At 45.3% G+C, this 17469-nt stretch overlaps 1 long non-coding RNA gene across 1 annotated transcript; it reads right to left on the minus strand.

Annotated features, from left to right (window-relative positions):
- Positions 1 to 202: 202 nt before the first annotated feature.
- On the minus strand, positions 203 to 7213 carry LOC138686903 (uncharacterized). Its single transcript, XR_011326227.1, has 2 exons — positions 2701 to 7213; positions 203 to 1515 (listed from the first exon to the last, which is right to left on the minus strand). It is a non-coding gene; the product is annotated as an uncharacterized lncRNA (long non-coding RNA).
- Between the last annotated feature and the right edge of the window lie 10256 nt (positions 7214 to 17469).

Below are 17469 nucleotides of genomic sequence, written 5' to 3' on the forward strand. Positions count from 1 at the left end.
ACAGGTACCTCAGGGCTTTAGCAGAAAAAAAATCAAATCAAAATCCAAATCATTGCATTCAGAGTGTACCAAGACCAGCAATGGGGTTACAGAACAGATTGACTTGTAGGAACAATAAAACTTTTGATCCCACTTTCCTAACATGGGATCAGGTACCAAAATCATAGCTAGAAATATATAAATGTCACCAAAACACACAAAAACTAATACAAAAATATTTTAATGTTATCTGATCAAAAATTGCATTTTTCGAAACATAACAAATACGAATGGAACCATTACTTTGTAAACATCTTCCCTCAAATCCTTTGAAATGTCAATGCAGATTTGAAATACAGTTTCACAAAGAAAACAATGTAGAAAAAGAACAAATAGTTACAATGCATTTGACAAAATTCCTGAAATGAATTTAAAAAGGACATCGCTTTATGATAAAAATACATCTGGGAGAACAGCGTTTTTGGTTTGTTTAACAACCCTCGAATTTTCCTAGCAGGAAAGCTGGACGGGCACTCTCTGTACTATCCGTCATTGTTTTCAGTTATTAGTTTGTTTGCTGTTAGTTAATAGATGTCAAGTTACTTTGACTTTGTTATAAGCAGCGAGTGGGAGTTCTGAAAAAGGTATATTAAATACCAGAAGGAAAACAAGGAAGATGATATTAAGTGGAGCCTGATCCTGCTAACCCCTGCTCCTCTGAGCAATCCTCTTTCTTTTCTACTTACTGTACGACGTAAGAACTTCAGGATTAAGTCAGATCTTGGAACCGTAATTCCATTTATTTGGAGAGGCAAACGTGCCTTTTGCTCAATATAAATGTTTTCATTTAAAAGGAGGCTGTCAAGTCTGAAAGCATATTAAATTCATATTTTGAAGAAACTTTGGGCACAGTTTCACAGAGACCAGGGGACTGCACAGAGCCGTAGGGATGGGGTGGATCTCGGCAACTCGAGCAGCCCCAGAGCCGCTCTCCCCGGCCCCGGTCACCACGTGTCCGGCAGCCAGACGAACAAACACCCACCGCGCTTATGCGCCCGCATGCACATGACACACGTGGATGCAACGCTGCCCGAGACCCTTCGGGTGTTCAACACCCGCAGGACCTCAGGGCCACCAGTGCCTCCCACTACTGTGCAGCACCCCGAGAGCCCGGCCGGCCCCCACGCAGCCTCTTCACCACCAAAGTCGCTTCGGCTCCAAGTCAGCAGCGGGAAAAGAGCTCCTGGAATTTCAACAGCGTGTCCCCGTCATGAGGCTGGTGGGGTGCTGACAGCGCTGCAACACGTTATGCTTGCTTGGGGTGGGAAAGAGCAGCTCATGAAATAAGCAGCAGGCACCACAGCAAATCAGTCTGCCATACACTTACAGTTTATGTTAAGTCATCCATCACTGAAACTTCCACTTGGAAACAAGCATGCCAGCAACAGTACATGCATACACATGTGTATGTGCACACAGATACCCATAGAGTTTGCTGTTTCATTTCATACAGGTTTTTTCCTCTTGAATTATCTCCTGTAGATAGGAAAGACAGAACAGAATGTAATTTACTGTTCACAACGTTTTTCATACAGTATTACACAAGTTACCAACAAAAAAAAAATCATAGCAACCTGTAACCCCTTTCTTACCTGTATTAATAAACAGCTAATTCTGAACATACTTTTTCTGCTTGCAAGCCTCAGGTCTGAGTTTTTTTACATTTAAAAAATTGCATCAGAAATTTAATTTCTCTGCAAGAAACAGTCAAACCATCCCTTAAGAGTCATTCTTAATTAATAGCATCATATATACTTCCCTGTAAAGGACTGAAAATATCCTGCTCTGATTAGCCTTTTTGTTTTTACATTTCATCCAGCTCAGGAGTACTGCAAAATAAGTCAGCAATTGTCATCCTTTCACAAACAATATACTTTCTAAAAGGACAGTTTTTATAATAGTTTGGATTCAGCTAATGGACGAATATCATTGATTCATACATCCTTTTTTAAAGAAAACTGGGTTGAGTCATTAAATAACCCAAAATAAATTATTTTTACCTGCAAATTATTAGACTGCTTTTCTTAAAAAAGCACTAAGGCATATATTGCCTCAGTTCAATATGAACCAATTCATTTCCCCCAGTTTTGGTTGGTTAGATATGAAAATCTCAGGACTTACTCAGCTTTTTTCAGTGTCTCATGTAAAAGAGAGTTGGGTTATTCATGTTTACCTCTGTCAAACAACAGTTAGAATATAGCTCTTCTAGCAGAACACTATGAAAATATAAAAGCAGTAACTGATTCCCAGGAAATTCATAAAACATCCTTTTCTAATGATTCAAGGTATTTTTCTGGAGGCAGATTATTTACTATTTTTAGCTTTTCCCACTGTCTAGCTTGTCTAATTGCTCCTTGCGCGAGTGCTCTGGCCCCGGGGTTATTTTGCAGCAATAATTGCAAAGGAAAGGATTACATGGCTTCTCCCTCCCCTGATTTCATACTTACCCAGCACATTCACTCAATTTACTGGCCTCACCTATAACTTCAAACTTTCTGCTGGCAACATGATCACAGAAAGGTAACTATTGTGTGCTGCTTACTGTCGGGGAGCAGGAGCAGGTCTGTCTGACCAGTGTTGGAGGTTTCCAGTTGATGGTTCTCTCCTACAGATCCATCTACTTCTATAGTGAAGACATGCAGCAATTACCAGAGGTGTTACCTTTGCAATTTGCTTTGAAAAGTCATGGAGAGATTCCCATAAAATCCTCCTCTAGCTGGAAATCCTGGAAACAGCACAGTGAAATCAGGCTCCATGCTGAAAATGGGCACTGACCAGAGAATTTTGATTATAAAGGCACCTACCTACCTACCTAAGTTTGGGAAAGGAAAATCAAAACGCCAAATTACTTTGACTTTGTCAAAAACGCCAGAATGCCACAACCAGAACTCATAGTGGCAGGCTACATAAACTGCACTACCTAAACTTCCAAAAGATAAGAAAACCATTTTGTGCCCAGGTTTAGTTTAACACCATTTTGTGGATGCAAGCAAGGGCTCTTCGGGACGTTTTTACCTCAACTCACTGGGTAACTTTACCAAGCAGCAGTATGGCAGAAGCACCTCTCATTTCAGAGCTTAAGACTCTGGCAACTCACAGCTCAGCTCCTCCCAGAGAGGAGAAAGCAAGCTGGATCTCCTGCAGGAAAGGGGAAAACCTCAAATCTGCGATTTTGCCTTGTCTACATAAAAAGTACTTGCAGTTTGGCCCAAGCCCGAATTTGCCATTAAAGTAGCCCTTGTCTATACAAATGTTAGGAGGCAGTCCAAGCACCGTCACAGCCTGGCACATCCCCGTGAAAAAGCAGTCACTGTCATCTGCTGCAAGGGTACGGCGGTCCTCCACTGCAGCATCTATCTGCAAATAATTTCATTTTCCTGTGACAATACAAACATTAGCGCAAAGGTCTGGTCTATGAAAGCAGTTGTGCAACACGCAGTAATTTCAGTTCCTGGTCTGAAATGTTCTACCGGCAGTTGGAGGGTCCAAGGCTGAGATCCTAAAGCACCACTGTGTTCACAGCTATGCATGTATTAGGAACTACTGATGCCTCACCACATGCAACACCTTACGTTACGCTTAGCAGATTCCATGTAAATTCACATGCCTATAAGCAGCTTCAACGGGGAAACAGAATCATAAATATTTACAGGAACTTGTGGAAAAACAGTAGAAATTCAGCCAAATAATTTTTCAGCCATTACTGATTTGAGGTTTGTTTGGGGTTTTTGCCTCTCGGGAGATACGAGTTTCTAAACGCTCCACCAGGCTCTAACTCAGTAACAACGTTTGAGATCCTCCGTTCCTCCTGCATGCCTTCGATACGCATGGGTTTGCTCCGCGTCCCGTGCTTGCTCTGCAGCCCATGTGATGCTTTGTTTACTCACTGCACAAGCAGATATGTGCAACAGCCATTCCCCGGCAGAACGACTTGTCTCCGAGTCTACCGCTTTCTTAAGCCGGAGTCTGCAAACATTGGGCGGCCGATGTGTTCCCCTCCTCCCCACTCCACTACCCTCTGTGTTTTGGGTTCAAAGCGAAACTATCCCAGACTCGGGGACCTCGAGAGAGCAGGACTCGGGAAACGCAGGGAGAGACACTGAGGGCACGAGCGTATTATCAGAAAGAATTTGAGTGCTCCCAGCAGCCCAGCAGCAAATTAGAAAGTTTTGGCTCCCAAGAATGAGTTGTGTTGTTTGTTCCTGCATACTGCAGCTGCTCGTCCCTCTCCCTCCCCACCCCCCTCCTTTGGGTGGTTTATTACACACAAGCTACTAATGAATGGGAGCCGCTGTTTTACAGTACACCACACTTACAGGACTTATCTCTAGGCCTACCACAGATTTGACTGATCAACAGCAGGGCACCACCATCATAATTCTTCCTAGAAACAGGAGGATAAAAAGGGGTTTGTTGGAGGTTGGCTGTGTCTGCAGAGAATCCTGCCTGCAGGGCCTGCTGATGCCATCGCTAGCTGCTATGGTCTTTGGCCTAATAAGGTACAGAAACAAAGATTGTTCACTTGTTCAAGAATACTAAAGTACCCAAGTGACGGAAAGTGGAGGCAGCGGGGCACACATCCAAGTGGGATTAAGGCCACAAGTGCAACGTTACAGGGCTGACTGGGTGGCAGAGGGAATATCTGCCTCTGAAAAAAAAATCCAGTTCAAACATAATTTATAACATGTCACTCACAGTCAGAGGTGGCTGTCATTAAGAGTTAAATGTTGCATTGTGTTCAACTTATTCCGATAAGAATTCTCTAAGCTGCTTATATGTTATCATAACTCATGAGTAACCAGAGTGTGGGCATGGGGAGGGGGGAGAGGCTCTCTGGGGCAAGATGGGACCCAGGCTGGGAGGCAGAAACACGGGAGCAGAACTGGACTGCTGGTACCTCAGCGTAGCGTGCCCACGGTCTGCACACTCCAAGGACTCTGCGCTGCGTCTTAGAGCCTGCCAAGCCGATACTACCTGTCAAGGTCCAGACTCTACTTGGACAGTTGCGCCTTTTTTACTTTTATGCACTTCTTCCAGCTAGGGAGCCAGGCAGTAACACCAAGACAATCTAAAATGGTGCAGTCGACCTCTCTTCAGCTGGACCCAAGGAACAGCCAGAGAAGGTCTGGGTACAGGAAGGCTGTCTATGAAGGATGAATTCACCATAGCTGGGAGGCTTAAGTGTTGGCGTTGAAGGAGGAAAAAGCGACCAATGTCGTAGCCAAGTAAAAAGCCCTTAAATTAATATTGCCTACTGGAGATGGGACTGGGAACCCAATGGAAGAGCAGGAAAGCAGCTTCCCTGGGGACAACGTTAAATGCCACTGACTGGCTTGGCGGTTTTGAAGCAGTAGGATTGTTTGCTCTGGCTTAGGGAAACCCAGCAACAGACCCCACTGAAGTTCAAGGAGCCAGATCAGGCCCAGCCCCACTAAACTTTACAGGTGTATTAGGGAAATTTTTCCCTACAATTTTTCCCCTACCTCATTTTGGGTGTAGAGGGAAAAACCTGTGTGGAATAAGGAGAATTAACAGTCACAGGAGCCTGTCCATTTTCACAGGCCTTTCGATAGCAGCACAGCCCACTTAGCGCAAATACCCCCTGTAATTCCTGGTTAGGAGCATTTCTCTGGTGCAACTCGTTCAGAAAGCAGCAGTTTGTTTACTCACTGGCTTGGGCTGCTGGATCACGTTACACCTGCTGGGGCTGCTGGTAACGTGGGAGGTTGGTTTTAAACTGGCACTGTTGCTTTTATAAAGCCTTTAATGTCATAGGCTCTGGCTGTGTTCAAATCTGACCCATCAAGCCAAGGCTTAAGGGACTTTGGGCTGAGACATCCCAGTCTCCCATTCCCCAGTCACTCAAGTCAACAACCACAACTGCTGCGGTAGGTGTGGGAGAAATGTTTCAGCACCTGCTCTCGATGCCGGAACAGCCACCCCCACCTTTACACAGTTACTGATAGAATCTTTTCTTGGCCTTTCCAACTGCATTTCTTAGTTACACTCTTACACCAGGGTCATCTTGCGGTGTACCTGGCCCGGAGTGCTGTGCCAGGCCCCAGAGGATGAGCTACGAACGTGAGGGTACACTGAGTCATGAAGGAAACAGCATTCGCTAACAGCCCTGGGGGGGCAGTGAGCAGTCTCTGCAGGGCTTTGCCCTGGGTGGGAACAAGATAGAGGACATCAGAGTATCAGTGATGGAAGGTCTTCAATAGTTTCCATGCCCTCAAAGCCTGGCTCCCCAGCCTGTTCTTGGTCCCTCCCCATAGCTTTCCAATTTTCTGCAGTCAAGGGAGAAAGAACTCCTGAACATCTTCCCTGCTTCCCTGAAGCATCATTTTGGTATGTTATCTGTGCCTGGTCTGGCTAAGAACCAAGGGTCTCCAATTTGTCCACGCTACTTTGGAAACGCTCTAGAAAGTACCCAGTTTTCTGAGTACCAAGCTGAAATGCAAACCCCTTACCAGCTACTGCAGCACGGTGTTCAGACAGGTTTGAAAGCCGGCGTGTTAATCACAGCAAGCTCTTGGGATCCAGAGGTGGCTGCTTCGTGTATGCCCATGGGATGCTGCAGGACACGGCGGGCAGGGGCGTGGAGGCTAGAGGGACTACACGTTGTGTGTGCAGACACGACGTGATGCCAGAGTGCATTTATATCTCTGGCTTCTAGGTCTCTGTGTGAAGTGTTACAGGCTTTCCAGCAGCCGATAAACGCAAACCTCTGTCCTTGCAGAGAGCAGACAGTTCACTGTAGCCACCTCTGTCCACGGGGAACGGGTGGATGAGATGAGAGCTGCGTGCACCCATTCCTCCCACCCAGCCACAGCGGTGACTGCAGCACACCTACATGGGGGAGGTGAACACACAGAAACCTGTGTGTGTCCCCCTACGGGGGTATGCATTTGCCTATTGTGCAGCCTTAAAAGTGTGCATGTTTAAATACATTTGTCTGGATGCAAGTTACGGTAAACAATCACATTTTAGCAAATAAAAGTTAAAAATACATGTAACTGATCTGTGAAGACATGTTTTACCCGGCTCTAACGTCTGTTGGATACCTGAGTAGAGGTGGGTAGTAGATTAACTATGCAACTACAGAGACCGTACAGGCTTGCAGAGGAACAATTAGTCCAAAATTTGCATTTTATAAAATTGAACCTTTTATAAAACTTACAATACAGCTAATGACAAAGATTTCTTCAAATAAGTATTTCCCTCTGATCTTTGTCACATGGGGTTTGTAGCGTCTTGGCTGTACGTGAAAACCTGAAAATGTAAAACACAATTTTTCAGCAAAAATGAAACTCACTGGTTTATCTCCACCATCTGTATGGAGTGTAAACAGAGAGAATAAATAAATAAATACTGAAAAATACATTTGTTCTAAATATATGTGAACAAAGGGTTTGACACATTTGCAGTATGTAATCCTGGTTTTAAAACATGATTTTAACCACCTGACAGATTCAATTAAATACAGAAAACTCTCCAGGTTGTATTTGCATTCAGGAAGAGCAGTTACAAAAGAAAGTGTAAGTGCAGCAAATCATTCTGAAAATAAACTGATTTAAACAGAGAATGAGTTCTCCCTGAAAGGCTGCAGCATGACTGAACTTTGTAGTATTACTTGAAAAAGCTGCAAGTATCTTATTTTCCCCATAGAACAGACCCACTTTGGGAAGGACAGACTGACAGTTTGGTCTACGCTCAAGAAACCATGAGAAAAAAATCACCTCTAAGAGCACAACATTTTCAGTTAGGCCTCTTTTTTCTCCAATATTCAGTGACATTCCTAATGTAGTTCACAGTCTTTATTAAAAAAAAAAATAAAAAAGCAGCAATAGACGATGGAAGAAAACCAAATCCCTTTTCCAGGCAGTGACACTGCCACTTTAACAGTTTCCCACTGTACTTGGGGTTAGTTGCCAGAGAAGCCTTGTTCAGCCTATTTGGGGGCCCCATGAAATGCTGCAAGCGTTACTGAAATGAGCACTTGTCTTTTGTTGTGCTGCATGCTAGCACCATACAGTGCTGAGCTGATAAATCCACTTTTTCTAACACAAGCATTTTTCAAACAAAACTACCATGAGACTGATGAGTAATGCCAGCTTGCCAAAAAAAAAAAAAAAAAAAAAAACACCCCCCACAACCGCTGCTGACACTGACAGCTGTTAAATTCACATATTCACAAAATGAGATGGGTTACATAACTGGAAACTACAAGAGCAACTCACCAGCGAGAGGAACTGCTAAGCAAGGCGTAACTGGGGCTCAGGAAGGAATAGATCATACATTTCGATGTGCGCTGGCCCACTAATGACCACGATAAAGCTGGGCGCTGCCTGGAGCACACAAAGGTTACCCGGCACTCGAGACCGTGCATCATCAGCCTGGTTGTAGTTTGTTCAGGGTTGGTTTTTTTTCAGCAAAGCGAGAATGCATGTTGAAAAAACTATCAGCCCTGCTATGTATGTTATGAACACGAGGGTAATTTAAAAGCCCAAACGTCACTATATGCAAGGCATGAAGCAAATCTGGACTCTAAAAGGCTTATCAGCAAATCTTCAGCAGCGAAAAGACAGCAGTGGAGAAGCTGGAGAGTGTTAGGTAGAGTAAGGTTTGACAAAATCTAGGTAGCTTTTAATTTGCATCATATCTTTCAGACATCTAAAAGCACTTTGCAAAGTTGTTAGTACTATTCTTATTTTATGGACAAAGAGCCGAGCTCCGGAGAAGGTCTGTAATCTGCCCAAGGCAGGGTAGGAAGGCAGTGGCAGAACGTCACCAGATCACCAGATCACCTGCCTTTATTTCAGTATCTATTTGTAGACTGGCTTGAAAAACTTTGACAAAAGCATCTGATTCCGGAAGAGCCGTGGGGCAGGTGACAGAGGGAAGGCGTCATTAAGAGCTTCTGAGAAATGACAGGCTGTGGAGCTAGTGTAACAGCAGAGAAGAAGGAGCAGTGCAGGGAAGATGGCAATGTCTGCAGAAGCTGCCAGACCCCCACGTGTTGCTGAGATTGTCAGAAATGGGGTTCTGAAGGGGGCTGAGCTGGAGATAAATCAAAGCAGAAAACAATGGATGTCTGTATGAATAGCAATAAAAAAATCCTGTAATTAAACCACCACTAACCTCAAGCTAAATTTTATACATCCAAAATAATCTACACTGCCATTTTGTCTGCCCATGACTGAATTCATTCTTGTTATATAGTAAGAGGTTTGGGGTTTTTGTTTTTTTAAAAAAGCATTTAACCTGGTGGAAAAACAACACACAGAAGCATTTTTATAAGCAAGCATGCCTGTTCATCAAACAAGAGCTGAACATGAAATGACCAAATAAATGCATAAAGTTCCACGTGCTTAATCACGTTACCTGTAATAAACTAGGCTAATGCAAAATCAAGATGCACAGACAAACCAGGAAAAAAAAAGAAACACAGAAATGAATGTTTTGAGAATTATGTCACCTAAGCCAGTGTGTAGCTACAGTCTGCTGCGTAGGAGAGCAGTGAAAGCATAAACAGAATATTAGATGTGCATTAAGCCACAAACTGAAATAGCTGTGAACAATGGCAAAGTCCGGTTGCTCTTGGAACCTTAATGTAAGGAAGCATCCTTATAAAAGATGAGACAATAGCGGGTCTATAAATGACAGTCCCGTAGGCAGGGAAGGATTAAGAACTTCCTATAGCTCCTAAAGTATCAACCTATATTGTAACCCTTCCACAAAGGCTGCCGTAAGTGCTTTCTCCGATTTAGCCCGCCCAGAATAGGGAAGAGTATCAGAATTAGTTTGACTTTTCCTCTGCACATCAGCAGCGCACCCATTCAAAGCAGAGAGGAAAAGTAAAAGGAGAAGGAAAAGCGGTACTTGTTCAGGACCTTCTGCCAGCACACCTGTAAGTCCCGGCGCTCGCTTGCCCTCCTTGCTTCCTCCAGAACGCGCAGACCTTTGCCAGCCCTGATCCAGGCTGTGGCAACATGCTGCTTTCTAGAGCGGTGCTTCTGCGGAGCGCTGGGAGCGCGGGGTTTAGGTACAAGCACGCACAAACTAGGCTGAGGCTTCAGTGCTCATTTATTACTTTTATTTTCTTCATTTGATTTTTGATTCATTTGATGAGGGGGGGGTTGTTTTTCTTCTGCTTGCTTGCATGAGTAATAAAGTGCATTCATTTAACTGGGCATGTATTTAATTTGAAAACATTCTCAAAATACCTTCTAATGCCTCATGGACCACAGGCTGAGACACATTCCTGTAAAGCAGACATCCTCAGAGCTTTCAGGCTAGTAGATTACTCTCAGCTCTCAGATTTTCTTGCAGACTGCCACACACTCTTCTCATCAAAATTTTAATTGAAGACTGTGAACATTATTATTTAATACAGTTCCACAGACCACCTGCAGCAAACTTGCCGAGGCCTCATGGATGATCAGTGATCCATAGGACAGAGGCTGGGAACCACCAGTCCAGAGCCTTGGTGATTCTGAGCGTTTGTCTCTAATACTGTATTAAGCCCATTCCTGCATATCGTGCTGTTACAGCTAAAAGAGCCTGTGCTTCAGAAAATACTTTAAGGAATCAAATGAATCTGAGTGAGTACTTCACTGAGCTGAAGGGGAGGAGGAAGATGAATAGTTCCACTGCAGCTACTGCTAACTTATGCACCTCCAGGCCCTCCACATCCCAGGATGTGGATGAACAACTGAACAACGTGAAGAGGTACCAAAGGTGCAAGCCCAGGACCTGTTTCAAGTGACATTTGTAGATTCACAGTTGATTCTAAATTCAAGAGGACCTACAGAAATCAACACTAAAGAAATGACAGCAAGTCCAAGCTCTTGAGATCCCCTTGTTGTGTTCCCTCTGCCAACAATTCCTCATTCAAAGCCTGAGGCTTTGGGCCAAATTAGGGGTAACTTTTGTCTAAAAGTTTCAGTGGAATAGTTGTATCATCTGTTTTAGAAGTGATCACCTGTTTGTCAGGTAGGACAGGAACACTGTATGCTCACATTACAAAGGAGATGTAAGTATAAAAAAAAAAAAAAGCTGCTAAAAATTCTGCAGATGCTTTTAAAAATATTGAAGATTCACCTTCCAGCTGCTCACCATTCCTATTTTTAAACGTTTTTTACTGAAAACCAAGCAAATGTGCTGGTCCTCACTGAAGGCTGTAGGCTATGTCTTGCCAATCTTAGTCACACGAGGCACTCCCCTGAATCAACACACTTGCTAATGTGAATAAATTGTTTTCAGCACAGTTCTGCTAAAAACCGACAGCAACAACAAACTACGATCGGTATTCAGGGTGGAATTAAATAGAGTGTTGCCACTGATATCTGCATGTGCAGGTCTGGGCCCTGAATTATTTTAGGGCACAGTTCTGCCCCCCTTCTTATTCCTAGTAATTAAGCTCCTGCTCTTCCAATAATCCCACCGGAGCAGATTATGCCAACCCTCTGAGAGGTAGGACCCTGGCCAACAGGCATCTGTGGATTTTGGCGGACTTTCTACAGAGCAAGGTGTTACTGCACATAATAGCTAGAGACTCTTGCTGTTGTAACCTATGGGACTTCTCAGCAGTGCAATGATATTTAGCATGTAGAGCAGCTCAGACTCTCATCCTGAACCATATTTAATAGCCCCATCTCCGCGCAGCCCCTCCAGCCTCAGGGGAACTGCTCAACAGGTAAGCGACTGGGAAGAAGGACGTCAGAGCCAGGCCCTCTCCTGTGAGGCACAAGAAGTGTTTGGGCAAGATTCCCGCTGGGATAAGTTTGCATAATTTTTCTAAGACTGGCAGCAAATGTTAATGCAATTTTCTTCCTTCAGAGCAGTTTTAAAGTCACTTAAAGTCTGAGAGCAGTTTCCACCTGGGAGACTGGACTTTGCTCCTCGGTGTAGTTCCACTTACTCATCTGATGACTACCCATTACTCATGTGAGCAATGCATGCAGAGCTGAGGCTTTGTAGGAGCGGGAATAAAACACAAGAGCAAATCCACTTGCTCGGAAGGGCAAGTTTCTAGATTCGATAACAAAATCAGACCTCTGCAGCAGCCTCTCCCTGCCCTACACCGTTTGTCGCTTAAAATCTTAAAGGAAAAAATATCATATTCTCTAAAAATACAATCTTACTGTGACAGCAAGTTTCTTTTACAAAAATACATAACCAAATCTGTGGCTTGTCTATTTGTATTACAAATCGGTAAAGGAACTAGCCTGTGAAACTCTCACACTTTCATTCCACACTATTCTGCATGTTACTTAATTTCCTAGTTTAAAAATAAAATTACATGGATTAAGAGCCTTTTGAATCTAAAAAGAATGCACATATTAGAGAAGTTACTTCCTAAAATAAACAACCTGCGTTACTAAGCAGCCTCCTGGTTTTTACAATATTAAGAAAAAAACCATGCTTCACAGACATCTAGTTTAACACATCAGTCAGCTTCATTTACAAGTTCAAAATCCAGAGGTAAATAAAATACTAGTTTGGTCTGGAATATATAAAGTGCCAGTTTTTCCTATATTAATCCACTGAAACACTTGATACAATGTTGTTAGGGAAGAAAAAAAAATAGTTGCCAGAAGAGTTTATTTAAGGAAGGGTTACTGCTAATAAAAACTTTCCACTAACAAGGATTTTTAAAATTGTTTTTTAATATGCTTTTAATGACCTCTACTCCTCATACCTACCTCCTTGCTTCCAAAACTGTTTGTACTGTCCCCAATAACACTCAGTGGAAAGCTGTCGTTCCTGGCTAAATCCTTACTTAGGTTGGATGCTATGCCTCCGTTAGACAGGGTCACAAGGTCACAATCGATTTTGGAGGCCACCTGGAGAGTCCAGGCCGTGAACTGACTCAAAAAATTTATATCAGAGCTGGAATGGTCCACCTCCCAGGGCTCAGCCTGCGCTAACACCCCAACCGCAGGATGGAGCCTGCCAGGCCCAGCTCAGAGAGAGGCCAGAGTTGTTGACCCCGTTAGCTGACCTCTTCAAACTTCAGGAGAATTTTTCTGGCAGTTACCACGGTGACTGGGCACTCCAAGCTTATCCTTCTTACTGAAAAAAAAAAAAAAAAAAAAAGAAAAAAAATTAAGAAGAAAAAAAATGTTAAAACCTACCTTGTAGGGATGTCTATCAAGACTCAGATACGTAAATGTTTTAATTGTTTGCTTCTCTCCTTGGGCTGCTCTGGCTCTAACTGGTACATCCGAAGTGAACATCCAAAAAAGCAGTTTGGCTAAAAACGTTTTGACTTCTGAAAAAGTAACGTTCGGTGGATTTAACACGTAGCATTTCTAGTATCTGCCTGCGATCACAATGACACACTAAGAGGTTTATTGTGAAATAACATTTATTTTTCTTTCTGTGTCTGTCTCCAAATTATTACCGTTCCTTATAAAATTCAGAACAAACTGAGAAAAGCGTCAGGGAAGGATTCCATGCTGCCTTCGGCTTTTTTCCTTTTAAAAACTAGCTGCCTGATGAAACATTAAGTATGCGGCAATATGTTGCTTTGGTCTCTTAAGAAGAGACTGCGTAACCCATTTAATGTACCATGAAATATTATTTAAGAGGAAAAAAAAAAAAAAGAAAAGTTGTCAGACATCATTATGTTGTTTTTTTCAGGCACTTTGAACACCAGTCATTTTACACATAAAATTTACCTGGTAATCAAGGTCTTGTGATGCTGACAGAAAATGCTTGAAACACATCAAGGGATCAGAGAGCGCACTAAGTAAACAAGAAAACAAAGTGCACTCTTCATTTCTAAAACAATAAGGGGAAAACTAGTGCTTCTTAATTTCAGAGCAATCACATATTGTATATGAGGCTTTTATGTAAATTTTCCTCGTTCTCCTACACTTGAAATAGCATCTTGCGAAAGGGAGCACTGAAGAGTACACTGTGTTATAGCTGGAAAAATCCTACTTAAGGGTTCCTGATGGCAAACTGTCAATCAGAATTCCCCGTTTGTTATGAACTGCTCATTTCGGGAGTACAGCTAAACAGAGGTTTAATGATTGAAAGTTTAATGTCATTTTTGTCTCACACATGGTTTTGAAGTATCTTCTGTTGTTTGAAGAGTTAAAGATGAATATTCAAATTGCTGCTCAGCCACTGCTCTGCGCTCCTCCTGGGCTTCTCCGCTGGCAGTGCTGAGATGGCAGAGGGGACGGAGCTGCTGAGTTGCCTCTCACAGGGGGAGATCCCGGAGATCCCGCAGATCCTATGGGTGAAAAAATAAAGCAGGAGGTTTGGGTGTGAAAAGCAAAAAGCGCATCACCGACCTTTTGTCCCAGATTCATTTTTCATTTCTGCTGGAAGGATAAGAAAAAGGCAGGCCAGTGTATGTATATTAACCAACATTTTAAAAAGTGAATACAGGCATGGTGAAGGCCTCTTTCTCCTTTCAAAACTGGTTCAATTGCTTTGAAATATCATACACCTCGATGCTAAATAGATACATAGACACATGATAACGTTATTTAGCAATTTTGAATTAAACATGAAAACAATTTAAATGAAAAACACTTAAAGATTGTTTTCCTATTATTAGAGATGTGGTAGAAAAAGGCTAAGCCTCTCATTAAGAGATGAATTTTTTCATTTGTGTTTTTGGTACAGCTATACAAGATGGTTTTACGTTTTCCCTCTTTTTTTCTGCGTGAAGTAATGTAAAGTGAAACAATCAGGTGACTGATTAATAGGCTAGTGGGAAGAAAAGAAGCGTTTGTTGCATTTTATTTTATTTTTTCGCATCCTTTTTGAACAACACTGTATATATAAGCATGTGCCTTTCAATTAGATAGCATGATTTATGAAGTCATGCTCAGGGCTAGCCAGGTTGTTGACTCAGATTAGAGCTATGATGCCAGCTCATTCCCTAGTGACAAACACTGACTGTCCTTCCCGCAGCCAGGCACCCCTGGCAGCCTTCTGAAAAGACCTTGTGGTTGGCAGAGCACTGAGCAGGAAATGAGGTCCTCTCCGGTTTGGGACAGAGATGACTGGAGTTACAGAAAGCGGTAAAGCAAAATCAGCATCTCCTGAGTCACAGACTTTAAGCTCTGGGGGACCCCGCAATTCCCGGCGTGACCTGGCCCACCGGCGCCGTATCGCCCGCGCACCCTCCAGCCTCCCACTGACTTCCCAGAGGAGCACCCTGCAAACTGCGAGTCCGTCGTGAGAAGAAGGGAGCGATTTCACGTGGGAAAGGGGAAGCGAGGGCACTGTGGTCCCCCCATCCTCCCCACGTGCCCCAGCCTGGTCCTGGTGCTCAGCACCCTCCCGAGGGAATGCCTTTCTCCCTCATCCCTCTGAGAGAATTTTTTGGCACATCGCATGGTGTTTTTCTAATGATATTACAACAAGGCATTTATCTCAGCCTGTGGCTTGGGGATCTTTTGTGTGGCCTCCCCTCTTCTAGGAATTTCACATATAAATCACTGGAAAGCAGGAAATCTTTAAGACCTAGTGGGAAGCTGCACGCTCTGTTTGCCTCTTAGCATAGGCAGCTGCGGGCCACAGAGCATCTTGCCTTGTAGGTACTACAGCAACCCAGACACCTGGACCTGAAACAGGGGAACTCGACCCCCTGGTTCAAAGATCTCTGAGCCGGCAAGGGAGCCCCTGGGAAGAGGTTAGAAACTCTTACTGAATTCCTGGAGAAGGACTCCCTGATGCTCTCCCTGATGTAACACTTCCAGTCTGAATTCCCTCAATGCAATTGAAACAATAATATTTAGACCATTTGGGGCTGAGATTATTGCTCTAATAAATTGGGTTTTTATTGGTTCATTGTGGCAAATAAGCCCCCGATTGATTTTTCTCCTAATCAGCATGGAGAATGCATTCCGCTGTAATTAAATCCTGTGTAACTGGGCACTCTGTGTTCGCCCGTCTCCTAGCTTGCAGTGCTATGAGATACAGTACATCAAACGCTATACTGTACACGATAGGCACCCTGCCAGCCCGGGGAACGATTATGCTAGCTTGCCTTTAGTGTGCTTACAAATGAGCAGAGCTGGAGCACGTATGGAGCAGCGTGCATCGCTTGGGAGACGTAGGAAAGTTAGTAGAGGAGGAAGATGCCCAGAGAGAAGGTCTTTTCTCTCGAGGAAGGTTTGACACCCCCACCCCCGAAAAGGCTGAGAGAGACGCGGGGGCCGCCCCCCCCCCGCCGGGCAGGTCCCCGCAGCCCCCTCGGCAGAGCCTTTCCCGGCCGCCCGTGGGGTCCGGCCCCACGCACCCCCCGCCACCGGGGGCTCCGGACGGGGAGCCCGGGGCAGGCGGGTCCCCTCCGCCGGCGGGAGCGCGGCCGGGCTGCCAGGCGGGCAGTTTTTGAAGAGTCGATCTTCATAATACAAATCCCCCGGCTTCGCCTCCCCGCCAGCGGCGCGAGCCAGCTTTTTAATTGAATCCCGGGGATTTGGCCGCTGCCGAAAGCCCCGGTTAGGGCCCCAGCGTCGTGGGTCCCGCGTGTCACACCCCCCCACACCCCCCGCCCCGGGAGCGGGGCCGTCTCTCGAGGGTTGAGCTCTCGCCTCCCAAACCCGCGGGAGGGGGGACGACGACTTTTGGGGGCCCTGGCCGAGCCCCCCCCCCGCCCCGAGCAGCCGGGGGGCAGAGAGCGGCCGCGGGCTCGTTGCACCCCGCGCAGGGAGAGCGGGGCCGGGGGCGGCGGGGGGGGCGGCTGGCGGGGCCGCGCTCAGCTCCTGGCTGCTCCCGCCTCTCGCCCGGGCAGCGCTTTAGGGGCGGGTGGGGGGGGCTCAAGCCGGATCCTGCCCATTCCATACGTTAATGCTCTTTTCTCTCCGGCTGCAGGGAAGCAGGCCAGCGGATAATTACCCCTCACTGCAATCCGCAGAGCTGGCCTAATCCGAAAGCTCAAGTGCCCGTAAGTAAAACTTCAGGAAAAGTTATTGAAACTGACAAATACAGGGTGACAAATAATCAATAAAAGCCCAGTCCCACATCCTTTATTGTTTCCAGGCACTAACAGCAAGTAATGAAACCTCGGCGAGGACGGGGGAGGGAGCAGCAGGGCCCGGGAGCTGGGCTGGCTCCTGGAAAGCCCCCAGTTAAAGAAGCCAAGGGAAGGGCCCGGCAGCATAAGGGGGCCGGTCCCGTCCCCGTGTGAGAGAGGAAAATGCCCCCCCCCCCCCTTTGCCCTTCCCCAACCCCTCCTGCCGCCCGGCCCCTGCGGCCGGGGCCGCCCCGGAGCCCGGCTGGCAGCCTGCAGCCGCCGCCAGCCTCGGCCCACGCACGTATTTCATGCACCCGCACATCCCCCCAAGCGCCGTAATCTGCTTTCGAAAATACATAACATATCTGGACACCAAACGCGCTGCTTCTAATTAGCATTTTGGCCCTGGATTTTCCACGCCGCAGTTTCTAAAGTTTCAGCGA

Source organism: Haliaeetus albicilla, chromosome 9 (genome assembly GCF_947461875.1).
Source record: "Haliaeetus albicilla chromosome 9, bHalAlb1.1, whole genome shotgun sequence".
Lineage (NCBI taxonomy): Eukaryota > Metazoa > Chordata > Aves > Accipitriformes > Accipitridae > Haliaeetus > Haliaeetus albicilla.